This window comes from Nipponia nippon, unplaced genomic scaffold (genome assembly GCF_047370975.1).
Source record: "Nipponia nippon isolate SJK-2023a ecotype South Korea unplaced genomic scaffold, ASM4737097v1 scaffold_34, whole genome shotgun sequence".
Taxonomy (NCBI): domain Eukaryota; kingdom Metazoa; phylum Chordata; class Aves; order Pelecaniformes; family Threskiornithidae; genus Nipponia; species Nipponia nippon.
In genome coordinates this window covers 4,177,063-4,196,395 of record NW_028262352.1, presented here as the reverse complement: position 1 = coordinate 4,196,395, position 19,333 = coordinate 4,177,063, and the positions used below count along the sequence as shown (strand labels likewise).

The following is a 19,333-nucleotide window of genomic DNA, read 5'->3' as shown; positions in this document are numbered from 1 at the left end:
TCAATAATGATTTATGACATCATAGAAACCACACAGGCATATCTGCACAGCTTACGTAATTGAAAGGTGTCAGTACACATTTTAAAGTGGGTAGCAAATTAATCAGCTTTTCTAGTAATGAAAGCATTTGTATTAGTAGCAGAATACATTCCTTGTATTCACAGAAAGCATGGGCAACAACTGTCTGTGGCTCCTCTCTCCCTCTGCCCAAGAAAGGAGTGAACAAGAATCCCTAACTACAAGTACTCCTCCTCCTATTGCCCAAGAGATAAAAGCTTTGATACCAGCTCTGAGGAATGAATGTCACCTATGACTCCAACTATTTTACTGTAACACCTAGATAGGAAGATACTCCACATCTCAATGAAGATAGCAAATTCTGAATGTGGTTGAATTGCCAATGAGCTGCAAGCAAAATGTGCAGACAACCTTCCAAGTAACCAAACCAGATTAGAACAGGGATTGCACAATCTCCAGAGGAAAGATACCCAAGGGGAAAAAAGAGAGAAACATTCATTTGTCACAGCTACATATTGAGAATGCAAAATAAGATCAAAAGAGTATGAGAGTAGTCTGTAAACTAAGTCACAAAGTGAGACTCTTCTTCCAGACTAGTCAGTAGCGCACAAAAGGGTAACAATGTCTGGTACAGTTTTGAAAGGTGGGAGTGGGGAGGAAACCCACACCACTTAAGTTTCAATGAACTCGACTAATTTTTTTCAGTGAGACAGACATGCAAATGCTTGTAACAACTGAAAATGATGCACATTCATCCAAATCATGTAAATGGATTGGAAAATTTTTACTTGATCTCATTCCTTCTGTCAGAAAAAATCAGGAAAAAAATCTAAAATAGAGAAGAAAAATAGTGCAAAGAACTTCAAAAAGACAAGACAAACCAAAGAAGTCATATTTAATGATTTAGGTAACTATAGGGGCCATAGTCAGAGTATTCATACATTTTAGAAGGCAATAAAGGAAGAAGCAAAAACATTGAACTAGTCAAGCCTGAAAGCTATGGCACAAAATTGTTTTCAAATTTGAATTTTGTTATAGTGATTTAAACAGTTATTTGTTCAAGCTGTCCATTCACACCTCTGCTATGGGGTCACTAATCTCTAGCAAAATCAATGGAAAGGAACCATATGCCCACATTTTGGTCACATCAGCATTAAGTCCTGTGTCTTATCTTAACTAACACATGAAAGGAGGCTTTTATGAAGGTATCAGTCACTCTACAGTAATTGTTAAGGCACTGGCATGCATTTTTTTTCTGTTAAAGGAGCAGCAGCTGCCCAAGCATTCACACACCGTTCAGGGAGTTGCACGCACACCACCCGAGACTTTAACTGCTAGGACCGGAGTCCCTTCACAGAGGGCAGCTCCATTGAGCTGACGGGTGCCCCTTTTCGACTCCTCGCTCACACACACACTCACCCTCGGGCACTTTCTCTCCCCTCAGGCTCAACCCTAGGTTTCCCCGAAGCAGAGTCTCCAACATGATGTACGCCAGGCAAATTTATTGAGTGGTACAGCGGTGAAGAGCAGCTTGAGCTGGGTGCCTCTGGAGAGGGACCCCGAACAAAGAAATCCCTGGGCAATTATACCTGTACAGTTTAAGTTCCCCTCCCCTCACGCAACAGTTCGGTCCAATAGTAATATTTGGGTCTTCTTGTTCCTTTCATATTCATAGGATTTCCAAGAATTCATCTACATAAGCATGAGATTTCCTGGAACTTATTAACATATGTAAATGTCCAATCCGGATGCGCAATCATCTTCCGTGGTGGTCTTCAGGTGGTCTTTGGGGGTCTTCAGATGAAGGCTCGTAGTCTTCTTCACTGTGTTCGCTGACTGACCTTTACTTCTGTGCAAACTCAGTTCTGGGATCATGTATACTATGTCCTTCAAGGTCGGATTCTTCTGGTCTAATGGTCATCTTGCAACTTTCTTGAAGGGAATGAGACACGGACTCCGCATATGAGTTCAGGCGAAGACAAGCGAAGACCCTTTATTTTTACAATCTATCCCTTTTATAATATGATCTAGTGTTCACGAGCAAGCAAAACTTATTTCATTGGTTACTGCCTTACGTTCACGCGTCTCTTCCACGCTGCTTATTGGTTCTTCAAGTTGGTGCACGCGAAACGTATCTAATCACATCCTTATTTTGCTGCCTCTAAGTTTTCGCAAACTTGTTTGTAACAAGCCTCAAGGGCACAGCTGCATCTCGTCAAAGTCAAACACAGCTTCATTTATTCCGACAATTCCCCCTTTTTGTTTTTCTACCACAAAAGCTTGTTTATTTATTATAGTAATTAAAAAAAAAAAAAAAGATCACAAATCCACAACACCGTTTACAGACGGGACAAAGAGACACTCCTGGTCTCCAACGATGGACACAAACTCCTCTCACGTTCGCGTGGGGGTCATTCCCCATCAGCCTTCTCGGAGTTCATTGTCTTCTGCTGCTCGTTCCTGTTATCCGATGCAAGAGCCGGTCTTACGCACCTTGCAGGTACCCACTTAGGTCCTACATCTGTTGAGACACAAGCATACCCTCGACCCCAAGTTAGTAGCCGATATGGCCCTTCCCAACACCCAGTATTTAAATTTTTCATCATTACCATCGCCTTCTCCTGTGATATATGTGCCATTCCCGACTCCATAGCTTTAAAATGTTTGACTATGGGTGTGACATCTTCATGTTGAAAAGGCAGCGATAAATGGTTTAGTACATATATAGCTTTTCCTAATCTGTTTTGGGGAGATTCCTGAGCTTCCCCCTCTTTTTGTTTTTGCAATAGAGTTTTTAAGGTTCTATAATAGCTTGCCCTGTGGGGGAATGGGGTATCCCTGTCTTATGAGTGATACCCCACGTGTGGAAAAATTTTTGTGTCGCATGGCTGACATATGCAGGGCCATTATCTGTTTTTATTTCTTTTGGAATACCAAGCGCTGCAAAGGCAGCTCGGAAGTGGCTTTGTACGTGCCGGCTAGTTTCACCTGTCATCGCAGTGGCCCAGATTGCATGGGAGTAGGTATCTATGGAAACGTGAACATATCTCTGCCGACCAAAGTCGGGTACATGAGTCACGTCAGTTTGCCAGAGCTGAAGGGAGGAGAGTCCCCTAGGGTTTGTCGCAAACAATGGGTGGGATGGTTGTTGTTGACAGTCTGGACATGTTTGCACAACGAGTTTTGCATCCCCCATAGAGACTGCAAATTGTTTCACAAGAGCTTTGGCAGATTGGTGGAAAAATTGATGCGATAATTGAGCTTGAGAAAGTGTGTTTGGTACTGGGGTATGTAATGCAATGTTCGTTAGGTAATCGGCTCATGCATTTCCTTCTGTAAAGAACCCGGGTAAGTTTGTATGGCTTCTAATGTGGATTACACAATAGGGATGTTTTCGTTGTTCTATTAAGAATAATAGCTCCTTAAACTTCAAAAACAAGGCTTCTTTCAGTATATGTTTTAGTTGTGCCCTTTCAATGCGTTGCACAATTCCTACAGCATATAGTGAGTCTGATACAATATTTAGTGGAGTTAGAGGCCATTCTCTAAAAGCCACGGTAATGGCGTGCAACTCGACTAATTGAGGCGAACCCTCAATTTGTTCTATTTTGTGTTGCCATTGACCTTCTTTTTTCCATGTGATGACTGCTTTTCCTGTTTTCCCTGAGCCATCGGTGAACACCGTTTGACCCTTAACCGGTTGCCACTGGTATAGCGGCGCCTCTTCAATTTTTACATTACTGTAAAAGGTGAACATTTTATGAGGGGGGTGGTGAGTATCAGTTCTTCCACTAAACCCTGCTAAGGCCATTTGAAGTTCTAGACTATTTTGTAAGCACCAATCTAAGTAGTCCTTTACGACAGGAAGGACAATGAGATGAGGCTCTTCTCCAGCCATTTCTACAATTCGTTCTCTGCCCTTTTTTATCAAGGCGGCGAACATTTCGATACGAGTAGCCAGGGTTTTCGCAGGTTGATGTGGCAAAAACACCCATTCCAACATTATGAGAGGGTCTATTCCTTTGTTCTCCCATTGTCCAATGATTGCTAGAGGCTGTTGGTTTTGGTTGCAGATATATAATGGTATGGGTAAATTTTCAAGTCGTCGGTGACATTGTTGCAGTGAGAGTTTTTCATTTATGATTCTCAGTGCGTTTTTTGCTTCGGTCGTCCATTGGCGTGGTGCGTTAATATCGGTATCTCCTTTAAGTAGCTCAAATAAGGGTGTTAACGTGTAGTTATCGATACCACGCTGCGCTCTAATCCAATTTATGTTTCCCAGTAGTTTTTGTACATCATTCAAGGCTTTTATGTCTGCTGAAATGATCACATTTTGAGGTTGGATACTTTGTTGTAAGATTTTCCACCCAAGATATTTCCATGGTGCTTCCATTTGAATTTTTTCTGGTGCGATTTGCAGTCCTTTGCTTTGCAATGCATATTTTAAAACAGGTAGTGCTTCACGCACCATGGTGTTCGTGGGGCCTGCTAGTAAAATGTCGTCCATATAGTGATAGATGTACATTTCCGGGAATTTTAGTCGTACAGGACGTATGGCTTTAGCCACATGTGTTTGACAGATCGTTTGGAGAATTCTTCATTCCTTGAGGCAGGACAGTCCAGTGGTATCTGTCCATTGGCTCGCCTCGGTTAATTTTTGGTACCGAAAACGCAAAACGCGGTGCATCCATAGGATGTAGTGGGATAGTAAAGAAGCAGTCTTTTACGTCTACTATGATTATGTCCCCATTTCGGGGTATCATTGTTGGCGAGGGCAAGTCGAGTTAGAGCGCTCCCATTTCTTCCATAGCTTCGTTTATTTGTCTCAAGTCATGTAGCAGTCGCCATTTTCCACTCTTCTTTTTTATAACAAATACAGGAGAATTCCAGGGGCTGGTTGTAGGAGTGATATGTCCTTGTTGAAGTTGTTCTTTGACCAGTTCTTGAAGGGCAGCGACCTTTTCTTTGGGGAGCGGCCATTGATCTATCCAAATGGGTGTTTCTTTTTTCCAAATAAGTTTCATTGTCGGTCGCTCATCAATGGCCGCTACTGAAAATTTTCAGGGCAATTTAAGGTGAAGCCGCATTGGGACATTACGTCTCGCCCCAACAGGCTCATGGGCAAATTTGTCACATATGGCCGTACAGTAAATGTAGACCCTTCTTGGGTATTGATATTGAGCAGGTGGGTGCTTTGAAAGGTTTGAGAAAGGCCGCCGACTCCAATCAAGCCCTCTGTGGGGGTGGCTAACGGCCAACTACGTGGCCAGTCCTTAAGAGCTAAGACAGTAACATCGGCTCCAGTATCCATTAAGACTGATAGCTGGGTACAAGAAGGAGTTGCGCGTGAGTTGTGTAATGTAACTGTAAGTGTCGGTCTTGTAGCGGCGATGTCTGTGGCCCAAAAAATCGCAGGAGGCCCTGTTGATCCGAATCCCGCGTTGTGCCGCGTGCGATTTTCAGCTCGCGGAACTGTAGCTTTAAACAGGATTAGTTGAGCGATTCTGGTTCCCTTAGGTATAAATACTGGGGGAGAAGGAGTCCAAACCATTGCTTGAATTTGCCCCTCATAGTCGGCATCAATTACTCCAGGCAAAACAAAACAGCCTGTTACGGTGGTGCTTGATCTACCTAATAATAGTGCACTATATCCTTGTCCAATGGGTCCTTTCACGTTTAGCGGGGTTTTTTGAACATGGGATCCCCAAAGGGTAAGATCTGCTATTGTGGCGACATCCAGTCTGGCACTCCCTCTGGTCTGGGCGGCGAGGGTGCCCACGGGGACGATGTCTGTGAAGTTGCCGTCACTGTTGCAGAAACCAGCCTCTCGGCCAGCATTGCCCTTGGCCGGAAACCTGGCGTTGGCCGTCCTTTCAGTCCGGGAGGCGGTGGAGCTTGTGTCATCGCGCGGCTCCGCCCCGCGCTCCGCCTCCCGTTTCCCTGCCGTGCTGGCAGGGGTTGTCCTTCCGCATTATATTTCCAGCGGCACTGGTTAGCCCAGTGCCACCCTTTTCCACACCGTGGACATAGGGTAGGAGGATTGGGAGCGGCACTTTGGCCGGCCCGCTGTGGGCAATCAGCAGCTAGGTGTCCGGTGGCATGACACCGATAGCATCGCCGTTCCCCGTCGGCACCCTTCCCAATGTTGAGGGCTGCAGCAAACGCTCCTGCCAACGCGGCAGTATGATGTTCAATAGATCCGACTCGATTACAAGCCTCTATCATCTGCACCAGTGTGGCGTTTACAGGTAGCGCCTGCAGTAATTTTTTACAATCTGTATTTGCATTTTCCACTGCTAGCTTTAGTATTAGGGCTTCTTTTGCCTCACGATTTTCGATTTGTTTATCCAATGCATCTCTTAACCTATCAATGAATTGCATATATGGTTCTTGGGTCCCCTGCCGAATACTAGTAAACGATTTCTCTGGCTTTCCCACTTCGGGCAGCCGCAACATCGCCTGAAGAGCTAACGCCGCGGATTGTCGAAGGATATTTGGGTCTAATCTAGCCTGCAACCGGGGATCCAGCAAAGGGTCAGTACCCATCAGCTGGGGTATCCCTGCTCCGGCAAGGGGATCTCCATCCTGTCGCGCTAGATTGTTCAGGGCGGCTACCTCACACCGTTCCCTCCATTTTTGCTCCCAGGATGAGCCAGAGGATGACCCAGAAATGTTGGCTGCTCCCGGGTTGAGACAGAGATTGCAGAACGATAAACCTGAGCCCCTTGAAGCGGGCAACTCCGAGAACAGAAAGACAGAAGCGACTCCGGTAGCTGAGAGAACTCGTAGTCGGCAGGGAGCAGTGCTGCAAGCTCCATTGAGACAGGCTGTTGGAAATGAAGGACCGGTGATTGCGAGGGTGCCGTTTTCACAGGGATCAGGTGAAAGAAAAATATGATGCTCGGTTGATAGCGGCTTTAGAAGGATTGCAAGTAAGTAGAGGAGGATTTTGAGGAGGTAGAAATGGAATCTGAGGAAGAGGACGAGTTAGAGGACTTCCTAATCCTACAGTGGGGAGAAATCAATGTGCTTATTGTAGACAGGAGGGACACTGGAAAGCGAACTGCCCTTCCTGACAGGGAATGGAAGGAACAGGTTCCGTTTTGAGAACAATAAATGCAGTTAACAATGAGGAATGAAGGGGACCGGAGGTATCTTCCCCAGCAGAACCTCTGGTCCAAGATTTAAGAGCTATTAACCAAATTGCTCAGGATATTCATCCAGTAGTTGCAAACCCATACACTTTACTGACAACGATAAATGAAAACCAAGAATGGTTCACAGTTACAGATTTGAAAGATGCCTTTTTCTGCATACCTCTCGATCAAGAAAGTCAAAATATATTTGCCTTCGAGTGGGAAAATCCGGAAACTGGTCGTAAATCACAGTACACTTGGACAGTGTTGCCACAGGGATTCAAAAATAGTCCTACAATATTTGGAAATCAATTAGCCAAAGAATTGGAAACCTGGAAAAGAGGATACAAGACAGGGACTGTGTTGCAGTATGTCGATGATATTCTAATTGCAGCTGTAACCCGAGAAGAATGCTTACAATTAACAATTGATCTTTTGAATTTTCTGGGAATGAATGGTTACCGAGTTTCAAAAGAAAAGGCTCAAGTCGTTCGAGAATCTGTCATGTATCTGGGATTTGAACTTTTGAAAGGACAAAGAAGACTGAGCACAGAAAGGAAGGAAGCTGTCTGTCAACTTCCGGAGCCCCAGAATGCACGTGAGCTGCGGACCTTCCTGGGAATGGTGGGGTGGTGCAGGCTGTGGATTGCAGACTATGGACTTATTGTGAAACCTTTATATGAGCTACTGAAAACTTCACCGCCTGGATGTTTGGAATGGGACGACAGCACCAGAAATGCTTTCAAACGAATAAAAAGAACTCTGATGAAAGCACCAGCTTTAGGACTTCCTGATCCAACTAAAACTTTTGAATTGTTCGTTCACGAGCGACAAGCTATAGCTCTGGGAGTGCTCTCTCAGATGCTAGGAGGCAACAGACGCGCTGTGGCCTATTTCTCCAAGCAATTGGACCATACCAGCAAAGGATGGCCAGGTTGTCTGAGAGCTGTAGCCGCTACTGTGCTGTTAATTCAAGAAGCCCGGAAACTGACACTGGGACAGAAAATGACTGTTTTTGTACCACACATGGTACTCACTGTCCTGGACCAAAAAGGTGGGCACTGGTTGTCTCCGAGCCGGATGTTGAAGTACCAGATAGCACTTCTTGAACAAGATGATGCAGTAGTAAACCCAGCAGTTTTCCTGTCATCTCGACAACTGGAAGAAGAAGAACCCACGCATGATTGTTTACAGACCATCGAGGAAGTGTATTCCAGCCGACCTGACCTGAAAGACACCCCTCTGGAAAACCCAGACTGGGAGCTATATTCGGACGGGAGCAGCTTTGTGAAAGAAGGGATCCGGATGTCGGGATATGCCGTGACCACAGTGGATACTGTTGTAGAAGCAGAAGCTCTCCAATCAAAAACGTCAGCCCAGAAAGCAGAACGGATTGCACTAACCAGAGCTTTAGAATTAAGTGAAGGAAAGCGAGTGAATGTATGGACCGATTCCAAATATGCATTTGGAGTATTACACGCACACGGAGCGATTTGGAAAGAAAGGGGACTATTGTCATCTCAAGGGACCGGAATTAAACATGGGGAGCAGATTCTAAAGTTACTCGAAAGTGTACAGAAACCAAAAGAAGTGGCTGTTATGCACTGCAAAGCTCACCAAACCAGCCGCACCCCACAAGAAAGAGGCAATCAATTGGCCAATTTGACCGCTCATAAGGCTGCGGAAAAGGGTAAAGGAATATTGGCAATAATACCTGAAAAGAAAATAGAATTAGGAGAATCTCCTAACTATGACAGTCAGGACAGAAACTTAATTGAACCATTAAGAGCTGAGATACAGAAAAATGGATGGGCTGTTACTCCTGCGGGGCAGGTAATTCTAACCCCAATTTTGATGCATGAAATAGTAAAGAAAGAACATAATAGTGTTCATTGGGGAACCGAGAATTTACTGAAACATCTACAAAAGTCAGCGGTGAGTCGTAATATGGTAGAAATTATAAGGTCCGTAGTTGAAAGGTGTGAAACATGTCTTAGAAGTAATCCAAAGACACAGAATAAAATTCAGTTTGGATCCACAAAAACAGGAACTACTCCAGGAGAGCACTGGCAGATAGATTTCACTGAACTGCCAAGAAAAGGAGGGTTAAAATACCTGTTAGTATTGGTGGATACTTTTACAGGATAGCCTGAAGCCTTCCCGTGTCGCACCAACAAGGCCAGGGAAGTTGTCAAAATCTTACTTAAAGAAATAATACCGCGATTTGGTGTTCCTTTAGGGATTTCCTCTGATAGGGGGCCACATTTTGTTGCAGACATCGTCCAACTAGTAAGTAGAGTATTACAAATAACATGGGAGCTGCGTGCCCCCTATCGCCCACAATCTAGTGGACGGGTTGAGCGCATGAATCAGACCTTAAAACTGCAATTGAGTAAAATTTGCCAAGAAACCTCAATGACTTGGATACAAGCACTTCCACTTGCTCTACTGAGAATTAGAGTTCAGCCTAAGGGAAAACATCGGTTAAGCCCTTATGAGCTGTTGTATGGGAGACCGTACCAAATTCCTAAATTACCAGAAGAATTAAACATCAGAGGTGAAACAGATTTACAAAAATATCTAATATCCCTAGGGACAGTGATACAAGAAATGAAAAAGAATGTGACGATTGTAAACAAATCTCTGAATCTTGATTCCCCAGTACATCCGTTCCAGCCCAGAGATTGGGTATACCTGAAGTCATGGACCGGAGAACCCCTGCAAGAAAAGTGGAAAGGACCATTTCAGGTTTTACTGACAACATACACAGCCGTAAAACGAGATAAGAAAGGGCCCTGGATTCATTACTCAAGAGTCAAAAAGGCTCCTGAACCATGGACTTCCGAGGAGACAGCTCCTCTCAAGCTCGTTTTCAAACGACAACTTTAGTTTCTGTGTTATTGATAAGTTCAGAAGTGTTTGGGCAGAAACTAGGAAGTCCACGGCACGAGAATGTTCATGCGCAATTAGTAGCGGAAGTAGCTTCAGCTATTAATGCAAGCAAATGTTGGATTTGTGCTAGATTCCCAAAGCATAGTACTCAGTCCGATGTAACACTAATTGGCCTACCAATTCCTTTCAATACCACTTGGAATAATGTTTGGGACAGTTCAAAAGTTTATTTTAAAGCTCGGAATAATAATCCACAAGTTTGGAAAATCCAAACTCCCCAATTGACAGACAAGGTTAAGTGCATTACTGACCGGAATTCAGAACAAAAAGGAAACTACTCCGTAGGGAATTTTTCGCAATGATGTGATTGGTACACGCAATTACAATTGCGGAAAAACCAACAGAAATATCGAGGAAAATTTTGTGAAGTGCCCAAAGGAACGGGATGGTATTGGCTGTGTGGAGAGCAAGCCCTTAAAGTACTACCTCCCTGGTGGACAGGTTCTTGTACGTTAGGGGTAGTGTCCCCATCTCCATGGAATGGGGGGAATTAAATCCCCAATTGGAAAACAAAAAAGAGCAATGGATAATCCATTGATTACTCGGTCTACTACCTTTCACTCATTTGTAAGATGGTTAATCCCAGCGTTAGGAGTCAGTGAATTGGAAAAAGCAATAGTAAACATATCAGGAGTCATTGAGAAAATCGGGAATGCCACATCCGATGCTATAAAAGCTTTACAAGAAGAAACTACCAGGCTTTCGAAAGTTGCATTACAAAACAGGATGGCTTTAGACATGATGTTGGCTTCCCATGGAGGAGTATGTGCGGTAGTAAATTCAAGCTGCTGTACATACGTTGATGAAAGTGGAAGGATATCAGAAGATTTAAAAATCATACATGACCAAACAACAATCTTACATGAAGTAACTAAAGGTAATACCTCTCTTGGGTTTGAAGAGATTTGGAATACTCTCACTTCTTGGTTACCTAATTGGTTATGGCTGAAGAGATTATTTTTATTAATGATTTTTATTATTGTAGTTTGTATCCCTGCCTGCATAATGATCCAATGTTGTAATTGCTGTACAAGATAGAAGGAGTTTGTATAGTGAGGACTGTAGCATATAAGCTACAAGCCCTCAAAAGAAAAGGAGGGATTGATACCTGCGAATATAGATAGAAGCTCCCGAATACTCCCCTTTACCAAACAAAAGCAAATCTTTGTGAATAGTTAAGACACTTGTAAGATAAGAAGCTCCTGAATACTCCCCTTTAGACAGCTAGGCCTTGGGAGAGCAGATATGCAGAGCCATGACGATAAGAAAGTGTGGGAATAAATGAGGCTGTGTTTGACTTTGACGAGATGCAGCTGTGCCCTTGAGGCTTGTTACAAACAGGTTTGAAGGGATGCAGCTGTGCCCTTGAGGCTTGTTACAAACAAGTTTGTGAAACTTAGAGGCAGCAAAATAAGGATGTGATTAGATATGTTTCTGAAAGAGAAGTTGCGTGCACCAACTTGAAGAACCAATAAGCAGCGCAGAAGAGACGCGTGAACGTAAGGCAGTAACCAATGAAATAAATTTTGCTTGCTCGTGAACACTAGATCATATTATAAAAGGGATAGATTGTAAAAATAAAGGGTCTTCGCTTGTCTTCGCCTGAACTCATATGCGGAGTCCGTGTCTCATTCCCTTCAAATGGTGACCCCGACGTGATCCGGAGGAGGCAGCGCTGCAAGTAGCGTCCGGAGGGAACCCAGCTGACGGCAGGACCGCGGCTTTAATCCCAGGACATCACCTTAAGAAACAGGTGAGCAGCTGGGCAGTAATCATGGGAGCTCACATATCAGCTGAAGAAGAAGCTATAGTTAAACTTTTAATGCAGCTATTAGCAAAACGAGGAGTGAAGTATGACGCATATAAAATAAAATTATTACTGAAGTTCTTGCAAAAGCAAGGGGCTCCCTCTACAGTCTCTGCAGTATTTGATGTGAAAACTTGGGAACAGGCAGGGGAGACGATTTGGGAGGCGGTGTCCAGAGGGGACACCACCGCCACCAAAGTCATGACCCCTTGGCGATTAGTGACTGAGACCTTGCGCTCATGGCAAGCTGAAAAAAAGGTACAAAACGCAGTCGCTCAAGCGGTGCAGATAGGGAATGATGAACTGAGTGAAAGCAAGCCCCAAGACAAGGAAGCTCTTATAGACTTGGGGGAAAATGAAAAGAATGAGGACTTGGGTGAAACAAACAAGGGAACAGGACTCAGACCGCCTCCCCCAAGTTCCATTCCAATGAAACCCACTCCGTCCTGTCCCCCGTGTGCCGATGCAGCCGCCCGCGCCGCAGGCTGTACCACAGCCTGAGCGAGCCTTCGACCCCCGGGATCGGTGGGAGCAGCTCCGTAGGGAAGCGCTGAAAGATGGAGAAACCGCGGGGTTCGCGTTTCCGGTGCGGGTACAAGATAATAGACCAAACGAATGGATCCCCTTTCAATGGGATCTGATTAAGGAATTAAGGAAAACCGTCACTGTGCACGGTTTAAACGTGCCGTTTTCTCAATCACTGTTGGAAAATGTTATGACGGGACAGTTATTAACCCCATTTGACTCACGACAAGTGGCTGCAATGATCTTAACACCGACCCAGCGATTACTCTGGGAGCAAAAATGGAGGGAACGGTGTGAGGTAGCCGCCCTGAACAATCTAGCGCGACAGGATGGAGATCCCCTTGCCGGAGCAGGGATACCCCAGCTGATGGGTACTGACCCTTTGCTGGATCCCCGGTTGCAGGCTAGATTAGACCCAAATATCCTTCGACAATCCGCGGCGTTAGCTCTTCAGGCGATGTTGCGGCTGCCCGAAGTGGGAAAGCCAGAGAAATCGTTTACTAGTATTCGGCAGGGGACCCAAGAACCATATATGCAATTCATTGATAGGTTAAGAGATGCATTGGATAAACAAATCGAAAATCGTGAGGCAAAAGAAGCCCTAATACTAAAGCTAGCAGTGGAAAATGCAAATACAGATTGTAAAAAATTACTGCAGGCGCTACCTGTAAACGCCACACTGGTGCAGATGATAGAGGCTTGTAATCGAGTCGGATCTATTGAACATCATACTGCCGCGTTGGCAGGAGCGTTTGCTGCAGCCCTCAACATTGGGAAGGGTGCCGACGGGGAACGGCGATGCTATCGGTGTCATGCCACCGGACACCTAGCTGCTGATTGCCCACAGCGGGCCGGCCAAAGTGCCGCTCCCAATCCTCCTACCCTATGTCCACGGTGTGGAAAAGGGTGGCACTGGGCTAACCAGTGCCGCTGGAAATATAATGCGGAAGGACAACCCCTGCCAGCACGGCAGGGAAACGGGAGGCGGAGCGCGGGGCGGAGCCGCGCGATGACACAAGCTCCACCGCCTCCCGGACTGAAAGGACGGCCAACGCCAGGTTTCCGGCCAAGGGCAATGCTGGCCGAGAGGCTGGTTTCTGCAACAGTGACGGCAACTTCACAGACATCGTCCCCGTGGGCACCCTCGCCGCCCAGACCAGAGGGAGTGCCAGACTGGATGTCGCCACAATAGCAGATCTTACCCTTTGGGGATCCCATGTTCAAAAAACCCCGCTAAACGTGAAAGGACCCATTGGACAAGGATATAGTGCACTATTATTAGGTAGATCAAGCACCACCGTAACAGGCTGTTTTGTTTTGCCTGGAGTAATTGATGCCGACTATGAGGGGCAAATTCAAGCAATGGTTTGGACTCCTTCTCCCCCAGTATTTATACCTAAGGGAACCAGAATCGCTCAACTAATCCTGTTTAAAGCTACAGTTCCGCGAGCTGAAAATCGCACGCGGCACAACGCGGGATTCGGATCAACAGGGCCTCCTGCGATTTTTTGGGCCACAGACATCGCCGCTACAAGACCGACACTTACAGTTACATTACACAACTCACGCGCAACTCCTTCTTGTACCCAGCTATCAGTCTTAATGGATACTGGAGCCGATGTTACTGTCTTAGCTCTTAAGGACTGGCCACGTAGTTGGCCGTTAGCCACCCCCACAGAGGGCTTGATTGGAGTCGGCGGCCTTTCTCAAACCTTTCAAAGCACCCACCTGCTCAATATCAATACCCAAGAAGGGTCTACATTTACTGTACGGCCATATGTGACAAATTTGCCCATGAGCCTGTTGGGGCGAGACGTAATGTCCCAATGCGGCTTCACCTTAAATTGCCCTGAAAATTTTCAGTAGCGGCCATTGATGAGCGACCGACAATGAAACTTATTTGGAAAAAAGAAACACCCATTTGGATAGATCAATGGCCGCTCCCCAAAGAAAAGGTCGCTGCCCTTCAAGAACTGGTCAAAGAACAACTTCAACAAGGACATATCACTCCTACAACCAGCCCCTGGAATTCTCCTGTATTTGTTATAAAAAAGAAGAGTGGAAAATGGCGACTGCTACATGACTTGAGACAAATAAACGAAGCTATGGAAGAAATGGGAGCGCTCTAACTCGACTTGCCCTCGCCAACAATGATACCCCGAAATGGGGACATAATCATAGTAGACGTAAAAGACTGCTTCTTTACTATCCCACTACATCCTATGGATGCACCGCGTTTTGCGTTTTCGGTACCAAAAATTAACCGAGGCGAGCCAATGGACAGATACCACTGGACTGTCCTGCCTCAAGGAATGAAGAATTCTCCAAACGATCTGTCAAACACATGTGGCTAAAGCCATACGTCCTGTACGACTAAAATTCCCGGAAATGTACATCTATCACTATATGGACGACATTTTACTAGCAGGCCCCACGAACACCATGGTGCGTGAAGCACTACCTGTTTTAAAATATGCATTGCAAAGCAAAGGACTGCAAATCGCACCAGAAAAAATTCAAATGGAAGCACCATGGAAATATCTTGGGTGGAAAATCTTACAACAAAGTATCCAACCTCAAAATGTGATCATTTCAGCAGACATAAAAGCCTTGAATGATGTACAAAAACTACTGGGAAACATAAATTGGATTAGAGCGCAGCGTGGTATCGATAACTACACGTTAACACCCTTATTTGAGCTACTTAAAGGAGATACCGATATTAACGCACCACGCCAATGGACGACCGAAGCAAAAAACGCACTGAGAATCATAAATGAAAAACTCTCACTGCAACAATGTCACCGACGACTTGAAAATTTACCCATACCATTATATATCTGCAACCAAAACCAACAGCCTCTAGCAATCATTGGACAATGGGAGAACAAAGGAATAGACCCTCTCATAATGTTGGAATGGGTGTTTTTGCCACATCAACCTGCGAAAACCCTGGCTACTCGTATCGAAATGTTCGCCGCCTTGATAAAAAAGGGCAGAGAACGAATTGTAGAAATGGCTGGAGAAGAGCCTCATCTCATTGTCCTTCCTGTCGTAAAGGACTACTTAGATTGGTGCTTACAAAATAGTCTAGAACTTCAAATGGCCTTAGCAGGGTTTAGTGGAAGAACTGATACTCACCACCCCCCTCATAAAATGTTCACCTTTTACAGTAATGTAAAAATTGAAGAGGCGCCGCTATACCAGTGGCAACCGGTTAAGGGTCAAACGGTGTTCACCGATGGCTCAGGGAAAACAGGAAAAGCAGTCATCACATGGAAAAAAGAAGGTCAATGGCAACACAAAATAGAACAAATTGAGGGTTCGCCTCAATTAGTCGAGTTGCACGCCATTACCGTGGCTTTTAGAGAATGGCCTCTAACTCCACTAAATATTGTATCAGACTCACTATATGCTGTAGGAATTGTGCAACGCATTGAAAGGGCACAACTAAAACATATACTGAAAGAAGCCTTGTTTTTGAAGTTTAAGGAGCTATTATTCTTAATAGAACAACGAAAACATCCCTATTGTGTAATCCACATTAGAAGCCATACAAACTTACCCGGGTTCTTTACAGAAGGAAATGCATGAGCCGATTACCTAACGAACATTGCATTACATACCCCAGTACCAAACACACTTTCTCAAGCTCAATTATCGCATCAATTTTTCCACCAATCTGCCAAAGCTCTTGTGAAACAATTTGCAGTCTCTATGGGGGATGCAAAACTCGTTGTGCAAACATGTCCAGACTGTCAACAACAACCATCCCACCCATTGTTTGCGACAAACCCTAGGGGACTCTCCTCCCTTCAGCTCTGGCAAACTGACGTGACTCATGTACCCGACTTTGGTCGGCAGAGATATGTTCACGTTTCCATAGATACCTACTCCCATGCAATCTGGGCCACTGCGATGACAGGTGAAACTAGCCGGCACGTACAAAGCCACTTCCGAGCTGCCTTTGCAGCGCTTGGTATTCCAAAAGAAATAAAAACAGATAATGGCCCTGCATATGTCAGCCATGCGACACAAAAATTTTTCCACACGTGGGGTATCACTCATAAGACAGGGATACCCCATTCCCCCACAGGGCAAGCTATTATAGAACCTTAAAAACTCTATTGCAAAAACAAAAAGAGGGGGAAGCTCAGGAATCTCCCCAAAACAGATTAGGAAAAGCTATATATGTACTAAACCATTTATCGCTGCCTTTTCAACATGAAGATGTCACACCCATAGTCAAACATTTTAAAGCTATGGAGTCGGGAATGGCACATATATCACAGGAGAAGGCGATGGTAATGATGAAAAATTTAAATACTGGGTGTTGGGAAGGGCCATATCGGCTACTAACTTGGGGTCGAGGGTATGCTTGTGTCTCAACAGATGTAGGACCTAAGTGGGTACCTGCAAGGTGCGTAAGACCGGCTCTTGCATCGGATAACAGGAACGAGCAGCAGAAGACAATGAACTCCGAGAAGGCTGATGGGGAATGACCCCCACGCGAACGTGAGAGGAGTTTGTGTCCATCGTTGGAGACCAGGAGTGTCTCTTTGTCCCGTCTGTAAACGGTGTTGTGGATTTGTGATCTTTTTTTTTTTTTTAATTACTATAATAAATAAACAAGCTTTTGTGGTAGAAAAACAAAAAGGGGGAATTGTCGGAATAAATGAAGCTGTGTTTGACTTTGACGAGATGCAGCTGTGCCCTTGAGGCTTGTTACAAACAAGTTTGCGAAAACTTAGAGGCAGCAAAATAAGGATGTGATTAGATACGTTTCGCGTGCACCAACTTGAAGAACCAATAAGCAGCGTGGAAGAGACGCGTGAACGTAAGGCAGTAACCAATGAAATAAGTTTTGCTTGCTCGTGAACACTAGATCATATTATAAAAGGGATAGATTGTAAAAATAAAGGGTCTTCGCTTGTCTTCGCCTGAACTCATATGCGGAGTCCGTGTCTCATTCCCTTCAAGAAAGTTGCAAGATGACCATTAGACCAGAAGAATCCGACCTTGAAGGACATAGTATACATGATCCCAGAACTGAGTTTGCACAGAAGTAAAGGTCAGTCAGCGAACACAGTGAAGAAGACTACGAGCCTTCATCTGAAGACCCCCAAAGACCACCTGAAGACCACCACGGAAGATGATTGCGCATCCGGATTGGACATTTACATATGTTAATAAGTTCCAGGAAATCTCATGCTTATGTAGATGAATTCTTGGAAATCCTATGAATATGAAAGGAACAAGAAGACCCAAATATTACTATTGGACCGAACTGTTGCGTGAGGGGAGGGGAACTTAAACTGTACAGGTATAATTGCCCAGGGATTTCTTTGTTCGGGGTCCCTCTCCAGAGGCACCCAGCTCAAGCTGCTCTTCACCGCTGTACCACTCAATAAATTTGCCTGGCGTACATCATGTTGGAGACTCTGCTTCGGGGAAACCTAGGGTTGAGCCTGAGGGGAGAGAAAGTGCCCGAGGGTGAGTGTGTGTGTGAGCGAGGAGTCGAAAAGGGGCACCCGTCAGCTCAATGGAGCTGCCCTCTGTGAAGGGACTCCGGTCCTAGCAGTTAAAGTCTCGGGTGGTGTGCGTGCAACTCCCTGAACGGTGTGTGAATGCTTGGGCAGCTGCTGCTCCTTTAACAGAAAAAATGCATGCCAGTGCCTTAACAATTACTGTAGAGTGACTGATACCTTCATAAAAGCCTCCTTTCATGTGTTAGTTAAGATAAGACACAGGACTTAATGCTGATGTGACCAAAATGTGGGCATATGGTTCCTTTCCATTGATTTTGCTAGAGATTAGTGACCCCATAGCAGAGGTGTGAATGGACAGCTTGAACAAATAACTGTTTAAATCACTATAACAAAATTCAAATTTGAAAACAATTTTGTGCCATAGCTTTCAGGCTTGACTAGTTCAATGTTTTTGCTTCTTCCTTTATTGCCTTCTAAAATGTATGAATACTCTGACTATGGCCCCTATAGTTACCTAAATCATTAAATATGACTTCTTTGGTTTGTCTTGTCTTTTTGAAGTTCTTTGCACTATTTTTCTTCTCTATTTTAGATTTTTTTCCTGATTTTTTCTGACAGAAGGAATGAGATCAAGTAAAAATTTTCCAATCCATTTACATGATTTGGATGAATGTGCATCATTTTCAGTTGTTACAAGCATTTGCATGTCTGTCTCACTGAAAAAAAATTAGTCGAGTTCATTGAAACTTAAGTGGTGTGGGTTTCCTCCCCACTCCCACCTTTCAAAACTGTACCAGACATTGTTACCCTTTTGTGCGCTACTGACTAGTCTGGAAGAAGAGTCTCACTTTGTGACTTAGTTTACAGACTACTCTCATACTCTTTTGATCTTATTTTGCATTCTCAATATGTAGCTGTGACAAATGAATGTTTCTCTCTTTTTTCCCCTTGGGTATCTTTCCTCTGGAGATTGTGCAATCCCTGTTCTAATCTGGTTTGGTTACTTGGAAGGTTGTCTGCACATTTTGCTTGCAGCTCATTGGCAATTCAACCACATTCAGAATTTGCTATCTTCATTGAGATGTGGAGTATCTTCCTATCTAGGTGTTACAGTAAAATAGTTGGAGTCATAGGTGACATTCATTCCTCAGAGCTGGTATCAAAGCTTTTATCTCTTGGGCAATAGGAGGAGGAGTACTTGTAGTTAGGGATTCTTGTTCACTCCTTTCTTGGGCAGAGGGAGAGAGGAGCCACAGACAGTTGTTGCCCATGCTTTCTGTGAATACAAGGAATGTATTCTGCTACTAATACAAATGCTTTCATTACTAGAAAAGCTGATTAATTTGCTACCCACTTTAAAATGTGTACTGACACCTTTCAATTACGTAAGCTGTGCAGATATGCCT

General features: G+C 44.6%; 1 long non-coding RNA gene across 1 annotated transcript; it reads left to right on the top strand.

Moving 5' to 3' along the window:
* The first annotated feature begins 8,987 nt into the window (after positions 1–8,987).
* LOC148054118 (uncharacterized) lies at positions 8,988–17,865 on the top strand. Its single transcript, XR_015707721.1, has 2 exons — positions 8,988–11,859; positions 16,831–17,865. It is a non-coding gene; the product is annotated as an uncharacterized LOC148054118 (long non-coding RNA).
* The last annotated feature ends 1,468 nt before the right edge of the window (positions 17,866–19,333 follow it).